Here is a 10779-nt window from a genome sequence, read left to right as displayed (position 1 = left end):
AACTTCTGCCACAGAAGGGCTTCAGATTTTTAAAGTGAGAAAGTCAACAGTTTTTCATCACTCAATTAAGAACTGAAAGCCATAGTTATAAGTTATGGGGCATTATGGGGTATGGCTTAGAAATTGCTTCAGAAAGTACCATTCATTTTATTTTTTTAAGTTTATTTATTTTGAGAGAGTGCAAGCAGAGGAGGAGCAGAGAGAGAGGGAGAGAGAAGATCCCAAGTAGGCTCCACTCTGTCGGCACAGAGCCCACCATGGGGCTCGAACTCATGAACTGTGAGATCATGACCTGAGCTGAAATCAAGGGTTGGATGTTTAACCGACTGAGCCACTTAGCTGCCCTAGGAAGTACCACTTATTAATTAATTTGCATGTATGAAATTATATTGTTTATTAGAATTTGTTGTTATGGGCATACTTTCTTCATATTTATACCATGGGAACAATGAAAGACAACGCATCATGCCGAAACAGAAGGTAAAACCTTTTCTTTATTCATGTGCTTAGCTACAAAATCATTTACACTCCATACCCCTCCTCTCCAAAAACAAAATAAACAAAGCAAAAAATTAAGAAATGATGTTTCAAGCTTAGAAAGTTCAAATATATTGTTAATGATCAGTTTTCTATTGTGATTAGATTAGATTTTCTGCCATTTTGATAGCCAATTTCTGTATTAATCACCTCCAAGAGGCTTATACTGGAGTTGGTTTATTAAGATGATCACAGTGAATGTTCGAGCCCCCAGTTCCAGAAGATGGAACACAATTTATTGTCCAAGTGTCTGGATAAGCACAGGCTGGTTACCCTAATGTGAGTTAACTCATCAGTATTATCACTACAACCTGTGTGGGCATCAGCCAGGAAATGAGAAGAAATAGCTCCAGGTCATGTCAAATAGTTCATAAGTTAACTTGTGAACTCCATGATCATTTTTCACATCTCAGTCTTAGAGGAAGTCTCCGAGTTAGAGAATTTTAGAGATGGGACCTAAGACTTACCTGATGCCAGATGGCAGAAAGATCTCATCCCTTGTGCCAACTTTGAACTATTGGTCGTGGTTGTGTGGGATGTTGTACTGATAGACTGAGACAACATCTGGGCTCAGCAGGAGCAGCGCTGTCAGCAATGATGCCTGTGAAGGGTGTACGAGAGGAGGGCAGTGGCAGAAGATGGTCGGTATTTGTTGTGCCTTCTCTCGTCCAACCCTTTCCTCCTGTGACAGTGGTTCTCAACATCACTGCATCCTGCAATCGTTTAAGGGGACTACAAAACATCCCAATATCTATGACATACCCAGACCAATTAAATCAGAACATCCGGCTATAGGACTGTGGTGATTCCCATATGCCTCTCATGTTGAGAGTCACTTTCTTGTGGACAAAGGACACAAGGGCCTTGAGTGATAATGTGACTTGCCCAATGCCATATAGATGTAGGTAGGACCTCTTTACCAGGTCTATAATTCTACCCACTCTTCTCTTCACCATACCCTATTGTCTTCATCAAAAATATTTAGAGGGGCGCCTGGGTGGCGCAGTCGGTTGAGCGTCCGACTTCAGCCAGGTCACGATCTCGCGATCCGTGAGTTCGAGCCCCGCGTCGGGCTCTGGGCTGATGGCTCAGAGCCTGGAGCCTGTTTCCGATTCTGTGTCTCCCTCTCTCTCTGCCCCTCCCCCGTTTATGCTCTGTCTCTCTCTGTCCCAAAAACAAATAAACGTTGAAAAAAAAATAAAAAAAAATATTTAGAGAGGGGAGCCTGGGTGACTCAGTCAGTTAAGCACCCAATTTTGGGTCAGGTCATGATCTCGTAGTTTGTGAGTTCCAGCCCCGCGTCGGGCTCTGTGCTGACAGCTCAGAGCCTGGAACCTGCTTTGGATTCTGTGTTTCCCTGTCTCTCTGCCCCTCCCTGCCCCTCCCTACTCATGCTTGCTCATTCTCTCTCTTACTCACTCTCTCTCTCTCAAAGATAAATAAACATTAAGAAAATCTTTAAGGAAACACATGAATAACAGCACATCGATTATTTTGTCTGCTCACTTTTAGAGCAGTGGTTCTCAACTTATGAGTAACAAGCACAGACTTTCTAGACTAAATGGATTATAAGCAGTCATAGTTTAAAATTACTGCTTTGAAAATATATGAATAATTCATTTTATCGAGTAAAATACAAATGTATTTAGAAGCATTGCTGAGTTTAGGGTAGCTTTTGGACCTTTCATGTTTTCTCAGTATATAATACCCTCTCGGTTACCACCATGCTAGGGCTGGGCACCACTGACCCAGATCTGAGAGGTTCATGAAACAGTGCAGCTATGAAAAGCCCAGAGTTTCACCTGGACTAATTACAGGCTCCATGATTACCTGCAGACAAACTCTGACATCAGTGTTGCTGGCCTGTCGACTATTGTTGATGTACATGAGAATGAGAAGGTCTTTTCAGGACACGTGTGGCTCAAAATATTCTGACTCTCGGGTACCTGAAAATGACATCCTTGAGACTGAGTCAGTGAGGATGCCAGTGATGCCTCAGCCTGGAGGCATTTAGAGGCTCTTTCAGATCAGCAGCTGCTATCCAATTGCAGAATGTGATGGAGTTCACGATCATGTGGTTTGCCATCGTGTTTCTTGTGTTTGTATGAATATTCATGTACACAACTTCATTTCATTCTAGCTGGAAAACCTTGTGTAAATCACTTTTCCTCCCTAGGATCCAATTTTCTAATCTCGCAGAAAGAAGGATTAGTCCCTTCCATTTTAAGAAACTGTTTCCTATGGACCCATAGCCGAAAGGTTATTATTCTACAGATGAGGATCTTGGGGCCTAGAGGTGTACAAAGCAACTTTCCTAAGACCATACTTCATTTAGAAAATACTGGACTCAAAATGAGATCCCTTAACTCAAAAATCTATTTTCTTTCTACTAACAAGGCTAAATAAAGATGTTGGGCTATACCAAAATTTTTAAGGCATCCCTGTAATTTACCACACCCTCTTTATTCTCTGTTCCAGCACTTCTGGAGGGTTCTCTGAGCCCAGAAGCCTACACATGTTTGGCAATCCCAGATGCACATTCTTCCTGTCACCAGTGGGGCTGTGAACTGGGTAAGAGGCCCACCTAAAAGATGGAATCGTTTCTTCCTTAGGGCCAGCTCTGGAGCAGGAGCTGGGAAGTGAGACATTTAATTCTGTAAAATATATGTTTCTTGAACTCTGACTTATTGGATACTGGGAGCATTGGAGACATGCTCCAATGAGTGAGAAGGGGTTTCTGCCTTTGCCTTGTTTGAGAGGGAGACTGACACATGAATAAACAGCGACCAGTAAGACAGATTGATAAGTTAGCTGGTTGTAGCAGATGTGACCGATTGGCCAATTTTACACCCATTTCCAGACCCCTTGCCTGTACCCCCACAGAAAAAGCTAAATAGTTGCTTTTCTAGCTCCTGTGAAGAAAGGTAGTTATATGAATAGTCTTGCCAATATTCTCAATGACACACGCCTTATAAGATGACAACTAGGATAGGTCCTGTGAAGGAGAGAGGCATGATCTTGGGGTGGGGGTGGGGGGGGGGCAGGAAAGCCTTTCCTGAGGACATGATGCTCCAGCAGAGAGTTGAGGGATGACGAGTTAACTGGGCCACGAGGGCCACAAAGAACATTCCAGCAGGAGAACACCGTGTTCAAAGGGCCTATGGTGAGGTGGGTGGGAGAGAGGTGTGTGTCAGGACCTGAAAGGAGGCAAGCTGGCTGGGGTGGGGAAGTGAGCGAGGGCTGTGTGAAGCAGGCTCTTACTCGCCTCTCCTGATGGTTCCTGCCACGTGGACAGAACTTCATTCATTGTGGCCTTCTGGGCCTGCTTCTACCCCTCACTCAGTTACCTTCCTTGGGGTGGAGTGGGAATGACCTCTGGAGCGGGCAGGGGCAGCTCAAGAGTCTTCCTTTGTTCTAGGGAGGGAGCTGTCTGCAGTGAGCCTGAGGGTCCTCTGGTCCTCCAGGGAGAGGCTCTGCCCCTGGGTGGCCTGCGATCAGTACTGCCTCCTCCAGGGCGGGGAAGTCTGCCTACTTTGGGGGCTCAGGGTGTGGAAGCACACCCACACACGGGTTCTGGCCACAGTCTCCAAACTGCTTTTATCATGAACGCAGGTGCTGTTGTGGCCCCCAGCGACTTAAACCTTTGTCCTCTCTGTTGTCCAGAACTTAGGTGGGAAAAAGGACTTCTATTTATGGGGCCCTCAAAAACCCCAAGAGGCATGGTTGCAAATACAGAGACGATCGGGCTTCAAACCACACAGAGCCTCATGGTCTTCGTCGAAAGGTTTAGATTCCATCCAGTACGCAGTCAAGGTCTTTGCAGAGGTTTATTAGCAGGAGAGGGACCTGATCAGATTGGCATTTTGAGAAGTTCCTTCTGGCTGCTCCACAGAGAACGGAATGGGAAATTCTTAAGCGTGGATGGACGTCTTCCTCTGGGTCCCGACAGAGTGGTGGGGGGGCAGGGGAGAGTCAGAAACAGCTCCTTGTCCCCCAGCCTCAGCTCTGGCTGAAGGGGGCAGGTGTGGCTCTCTCTGACCCATCCTCACAACCTCCATGGTAGGCTAGATATAGACTGAGAAATGCAGGGCTTGCTTTGAACAGTGAGTGATGGATGACCCAATTTTGTTGTTTTCCAGTTGTTCGGGCTGAAAGAAGAAAAGTTAAAACGCACTTTCAGGTTAAAAGAAATGCTGTCTGAGTGACGGAAGATGGATTGACAATGCTTCTTTTCATATCCAGATGGTGTCTATCTCTGGGTCCATGGGTGAGATAGAAGGAGCTGTGGCGTGCATGGGGAAAGCTGCAGCTCGGCTGCGTGGGCGTCGGGAGGAGGCAGCGTGCGCTGGTGGTCAGTTGTGATCAGAGCTTGGAGGAGACACAGGGGACTAGGAAGGAATAACGGGGAGGATGTACTGTAAATAAGGGGCCAGGGAAGCCTCCCTGAGGGAGTGATTTATAAGCAGAAACCTGAAGGGTGAGAAGATGTGAGCCCTAGGGCAGGGTGGTGAGGAGTGGGGAGCAGGAGGTGAGGGATTATTAGGTCAGGATGAGCGGGGGCGGGGGTGGGGGGTGGGGGTGGGGGAAGAGCCAGACCAGCGCAACATGAGTTGGAGACACAGAGGGGCCCATTATACCAAATCACAAAGTCTCCTGGGAAGGAGGAAGCGACTGAGCCAAGGAATGAGATGCTGACCTAGGAGGGCTTCTTAGAGGAGGTGGCATTTGAACTGGGTTTTGAAGCCTGAATAGGAATTTTCAGGCAGAAAAGGCTAAGAAGCACATTTCAGGGGGCAAAATAGCTTGGTGAAGGCAGAGAGACATGAAAAGACATGATCTGGGAGATCATTTTTTTTTTTTAATTCTTCAGAAAAAAAAAAGCTGATTAATACGATGGCCTCTGGCTCCGGTTATATTTCCCCATTTCATGTTTTCTTTCCCATGTGTTTGTGTACTGCCGAGGGGCATCTGGGTGTTTTCACTGAAAATAAATCTCAGGTATTTTATTTACTGTTCATGCTATGAAAAGCCCTTAGTGTTGGGCAAGGTTAGGCAGAATGCAACCACAACTGTCCCCAGTATGTTTGTTTCCACAGCCTGCTTATTCAAGGGGCATTGGAGGAGGTGCATTTCATTGCAGAGATGAACTCAAGTTTGAATGTTGATCCGAGAAGCTGAACGCTCAGAGGCTCACAGTGGCTTTACTAGGCCAGGAAGTCAGGACCCTGTCGGCAAAGAGAAATTGAGAATAAAGAAACCTCCTGAATAATTCAGGTCAGAAATGGAAAACTTTGGTTTCAACTGTGCTTCTGGAGAGATCCTTACTTCGTTCTCTCAATGCTCCCCAGCTCAGCACTCAGAGGCCAGCTCCTAAAGAGGCAGCAATTAGAGATCCCTGTCCGTTAGGACTTGCTTATCGCGCCTTCCCCGCAGCACGGCCCCTTTACCTTGGAAGCCACGAGAAGCTAAGCATTCTGCCTCCCTCTTCCTCTGGTCTCCTTTACAGCCCCTCATCTGAATCTAGCTTGGGCCCTCCCCAGCCCTCCAGATCCTTCCACTACGCCTTCCTGACTCATGGTCTGTCATCAGCAAAATCCCCAGACCCTCCCATTATTTTCTGGACATTTGCCGCCACTTCCTGCAGCCCCAGATGAAATCCCTGTAGCCCTGTCAGAAGATGTTTTCTTTCTTTTTTCTCTCCTGCCTTCTCATACCCTGGGCATGGAGGCTGGCGAGGTCTCCCCTGCTGCTTCCAGTCCGCTGTTCTTCCCGCTGTCTAAAGTATCCAGGGCGTCTGAGACACCCCCCTGGGGCTCTACGTGGTCCTGCCCCCCTTTTGTGTCATCTGCCTTCCTCCTCCTCTCACCCCCTCATTTACTGACAATTCAGTAAACGTTCAGCCTGTTCCCTCACCACAGGCCTCAACTGCACTCAGTGCTCCCCGACCACCACCTGCTTCCCTTCCAGCCTGTTGCCCCAGCAGCCCAACTCAGGGGGTTCTGAGGCCTCCCTCAGACCTCTGATCCATCCTATTCCTTTGCTGTGCTATCTCTTCCCTCCTCAGTCAGCTGAGATCTCACGGGCCATCTTGCACACATTTTCTTGCACGCCGCTCAACTCCTTCATTTGTCTCCCCCTGCTTCGCATTTGCTGGTGACCCTCCAAGCCCGGTTAAATCCTGCTCTCTTGACTGTCACGCATCTGCACCAAGGAGCAGAGTGTGGCTTGCAAAGAGCACACAACCCTGTGATGGGCTATATTTTATTTTATTTTACTTTACTTTATTTTTAACTTAATTTAATTTATTTCAAATTCAAGTTAGTAAGTTAGTTAACATACAGCGTAGTCTTGGTTTCAGGAGTAGAACCCGGTGACGACGGGCTGTATTTTAAACTCAGGGCTATGGACCCGAGAAGCCTCTCCGCCCTGCCTGGCGGTGCTGCTGCTTCGTATATCTCGTCAACTCCTTCCCCTCTTCCCAGAGGAGTGTTTCACTTCTCTCCTCTCTGGCCTCAGACCACCAAGGCTCTCCTCCCGCCACTCAGGGCCTCGCTTCTTCGCTGAGAAAATGAATGCAATTGAAAGAGGACTCTGATGGGCTCTGACCCCCCGAACTCTGGTTCCAAGTCTTCAGTGCCATGGGCTCTCCCTCCCTCTGTCACCGAGCATGAGTCCTCACTCCTGCCTAAGGCTGGCTCTCACCTGCACACTGGACCCCATCCCTGCACTGGCAGGACACTGATCCTGCCATTGCCTGGTCCCTTCTGCATCGTCCATCGTTCTGTTGAGCATTTAAACATAATGCAGTACCTCATAGCCTAATCCGCATCCTGTTCGGGCTGCAGCTTCATTTTGTGCTCCCCCTTTTTATTTTTTATTTTATTTTATTTTATTTTATTTTATTTTATTTTATTTTATTTTATTTATTTCATGTCGTGTCATGTCATGTCATGTCATTTCATTTTTTAGAGAGAAAGAGAGAGAGAGAACACGAGTGGGGGAGAGGAGCAAAGCCTTAAGCAAAGGCTTAAGTAGGCTCCACACTCAGTGCAGAGCCCGACATGGGGCTCGATCCCATCCTGGGGTCGTGACCTGAGCTAAAATCAAGAGTTGGGCACTCAACCGACTGAGCCACCAGGCACCCCTTATGCACCCCTTTATAGCAAAACTCCTTCAAAGAGCTGTCTATTTGCTGTCTCCATTTCTTCACTTGTTCTCTCTTTAATCTACTCCCGTCGGGTTTTGTTCCTCATTGCTCCACCACACTCTGTGTCTACACCAACCGATCCAGTGGAGAATTCACACTCCTCAATTCAGGAGCATCGTTTGACATGCCACTTCTTCCTTCACGAGGCACCCTTCACTTGACTTATAAGTACTGCAACGTCCTGGTTTCCCTCCTACACCACTGCTCATCCCTTCCCACTTTCACTTGCTGGATCCTTCTCTTCTGGACCTCCAGGAGTTGGACCACATCAGGACTCTGCCTTGAACTTCTTCTCTTCTTTAGCCACACACTCACTTCCCTGGTCATCTCTTCCAGGCCCTTGGCTTTCAAGACCATCTGTAGGCTGATGACTCTCACACTGATAGCTCTTGCTTGGAGCTCTCCCTGATCTTATTTCCTGCCCAGGAGCACACTTGCAGTTGTGCAAATTAGGCTTCGCACGACTCCAGGAAGTAGCATTGGTATGGGTAATAATCACAGATTTGGGTATTTATTAAATGAATTTTCTGGCATTTGGTAATAAAGTGACAGGGGAGTGTTTTCTTGGTTTGGACCAAGTCATCTTGTGGACTAGTGGGCAGGGCTGTTACAGCTTTTACCCTCCACTGGGCTGAGCAACAACCATCCTCCCTCGTGACTCTTCTTTAGGCAAGCCAAGCATACACCTGCCTGTGCCAGAGCACTGCTCTCCCCTGGCCTCGATCCTGCCATCCAGGTCGAGGCTTCCCTGCCTGCTCACGTCATTCCAGGCATTCCTTAAATATTACCGCCCCAGATCAAGTAACAGCCCTCACTTCTCTCCTACTTGACTGTTTTTTACATATTTTTACTAGTTATTTTTTAAATGAAGTTTTTAGAAGTTTTAATTCCAGTGTAGTTAACATACAATGTTATATGGGTTTCCGGTACACAATATAGTGATTCAACAATTCCATACATTACTCAGTGCTCATCAGACAAAGTGTACTCTTTAATCCTCACCCCTGCTTTACTATTTTTAATAGTACTTATCTCTCTTTTGTATTGTATTGTAAATACAGTTTCTTACCTGTTTTTCTGTCATCTCCACCACTCTTTGAAACCCAGGAGGGCAGGGGCTTTGTTTTGTTCATTGTTGAATTCCCAGAACCTAGAACAGTGTCTGGCATGGAACAGGTGCTCAATAAAAAATACTTGCTGAGTAGGGGAATGAATGAGTGGGTAGCATGGCTATACTTCCTCATGTCACTGGCTTATGTCCTCGTACCTCATACATAGTTGGTATTATGGACTGAATGTTCGTGTTCCCCCCCAAATTCATACGTCGAAGCCCTAAGCTCCATTGTGATGGTATTTGTTGGTATTTGAGGAAGTAATCAGGTTTAGATGAGGTCATAAGGATAAGGCCCCGTGATGGGGTTAGTGCCCTTATGAGAAGACGTGCCAGACTGGTTGCTTCCTCTCTCTTTCCACCATGTGGAGCCACAGCAAGAAGGAGGCAGCCTCCAAGCCAGGAAGAGAATGTTCACCAAGAACTGAATCTGTTGGCACCTTGACCTTGGATTTCCCAGACTCCAGATTGTGATAGATAAATGTCTGTTGTTTAAGCCGCCCGGTCTATGGAATTCTGTTATAACAGCCTGAGCTCACTAAGACTGGGTGCTCATTAAATGGGAATGATAATAATGCTAAACTCCTGGGGATGTTGCAAGTCTTAAACCACGTAAGGCATGTACATGTGAGCTGTATACAGACTCTTACTGTTGCTTTTATTGCTAAGAAATTAACTGGTAGGGACAGGAATTCGAATTTCATTTATCCATTTATTGCACAATTATTTCTGAGTCCCTCATATGTGCTACATTCAGGATTCAAGGTTCTGGGGATACAATGGTGAATAAACAAAATCTTTGTCTTCCTGGAGCTCAAGAACTCTCAGATTAGATTTCTTTCTTTCTTTCTTTTTTAGGCTTTGCCCCAATTTCACTTGGGTGTGGTCTTAGCGCAAGGTGCAATCTGTAACGCAGAGGAAGGGTGAGTAAGCATGGAAGTCAGGGAGGGCAGTGATATTTTCAGATGCCAGCTGTTGTAAGTAAAGCTGCATGGGTGGGAAAGTTACTCTGTCTCTGTAAACCTCATTTGTCTCTTCAGTAAAACTCAGGAACTAATGAAATCTACCTTGCTGGGCTGTTGTGAGGGTAATTTATGTAACGAACTTGGCATCCGGTGAGAGTTAAGTGAGCCAGGAGTGTGACTTGTGGAGCCATTTTTAGGGGAGGTCAGCTCCCAAGGGAGAAAGTTTCAGATCTCAGCGGAAGAAGGAAGATTTCTCACAGTGGTCCTGGCTGTAGGCAAATTTGTTTATAAGGGATTGACGATTACAGAAAGACATTATAGCAGGGCCTGGTGGGGAAGGAGAGAGGGAAGCAAGGCTGGGATGAGAAGGATGAGCCAAGCAGACCTGAGAAATAAGGAAAAGTGGTCTCAGGAAGATTTGTTGGAGGAGATCATTTCCGAATCCCAGGGATGAAGGAAGGTGGGATGGGCCAATGGGTTTGGAGCCTGAGAATGTAAAGGAGCAGAGATCTGCTAGAGGAAAGTGGGCCTATGTTTACTTAGCTGAGAACCTGAGTGGCTTTGGATTCTCTAGGGGGGTGGGAAGTTGCTGAGGAGAGCTGGAGAGGGCCTTTACTGGAGTGAAATGCATTTGGAGTCTCTGGGTGCCCTTGGGGAGGTCGGTGGGGGAGATGGTGAGGGGAAGGGATGGCAAAGGGAGGAGAGGAACAGCACAGGGCAGGAGACTGTGGTGGCTAGAATGACTTAAGAACAAGCATGGTTAAGTTGCAATTTCAAGCTGATAGCTGCATGTTGTGGCCACGTGACCTTTCCCCATACTAAGCAGACCCCAGCCTTTTTTGACGTTGGCAACATTCTTGTTTTGGTGGATGGTTTCTGGTAGGGTTGAGGGGATTGACTAAAGTAACCTTTCTGGTAGGCATTTTCATTCAACCCAGTACTTCACACGCATGTATGTG

At 46.8% G+C, this 10779-nt stretch overlaps 1 long non-coding RNA gene across 4 annotated transcripts in view; it reads left to right on the top strand.

Moving 5' to 3' along the window:
- The first annotated feature begins 2553 nt into the window (after positions 1-2553).
- Positions 2554-10779, top strand: part of LOC123383120 — a 30854-nt gene continuing 22628 nt past the window's right edge. For 3 of the 4 annotated variants that reach the window (XR_006592513.1, XR_006592511.1, XR_006592514.1), the window contains exons 1-3: positions 2554-3108; positions 4677-4804; positions 5634-5811. This is a non-coding gene — a long non-coding RNA (uncharacterized LOC123383120). The remainder of the gene's footprint in view (positions 3109-4676; positions 4805-5633; positions 5812-10779) is intronic. The other variant, XR_006592512.1, reaches the window with a different exon arrangement.

The sequence above is a fragment of the Felis catus genome, chromosome F2 (assembly GCF_018350175.1).
Source record: "Felis catus isolate Fca126 chromosome F2, F.catus_Fca126_mat1.0, whole genome shotgun sequence".
Classification (NCBI taxonomy): Eukaryota; Metazoa; Chordata; class Mammalia; order Carnivora; family Felidae; genus Felis; species Felis catus.
Note: the sequence above shows the minus strand (reverse complement) of the source record. Positions and strands in the feature narration are given on the sequence as shown.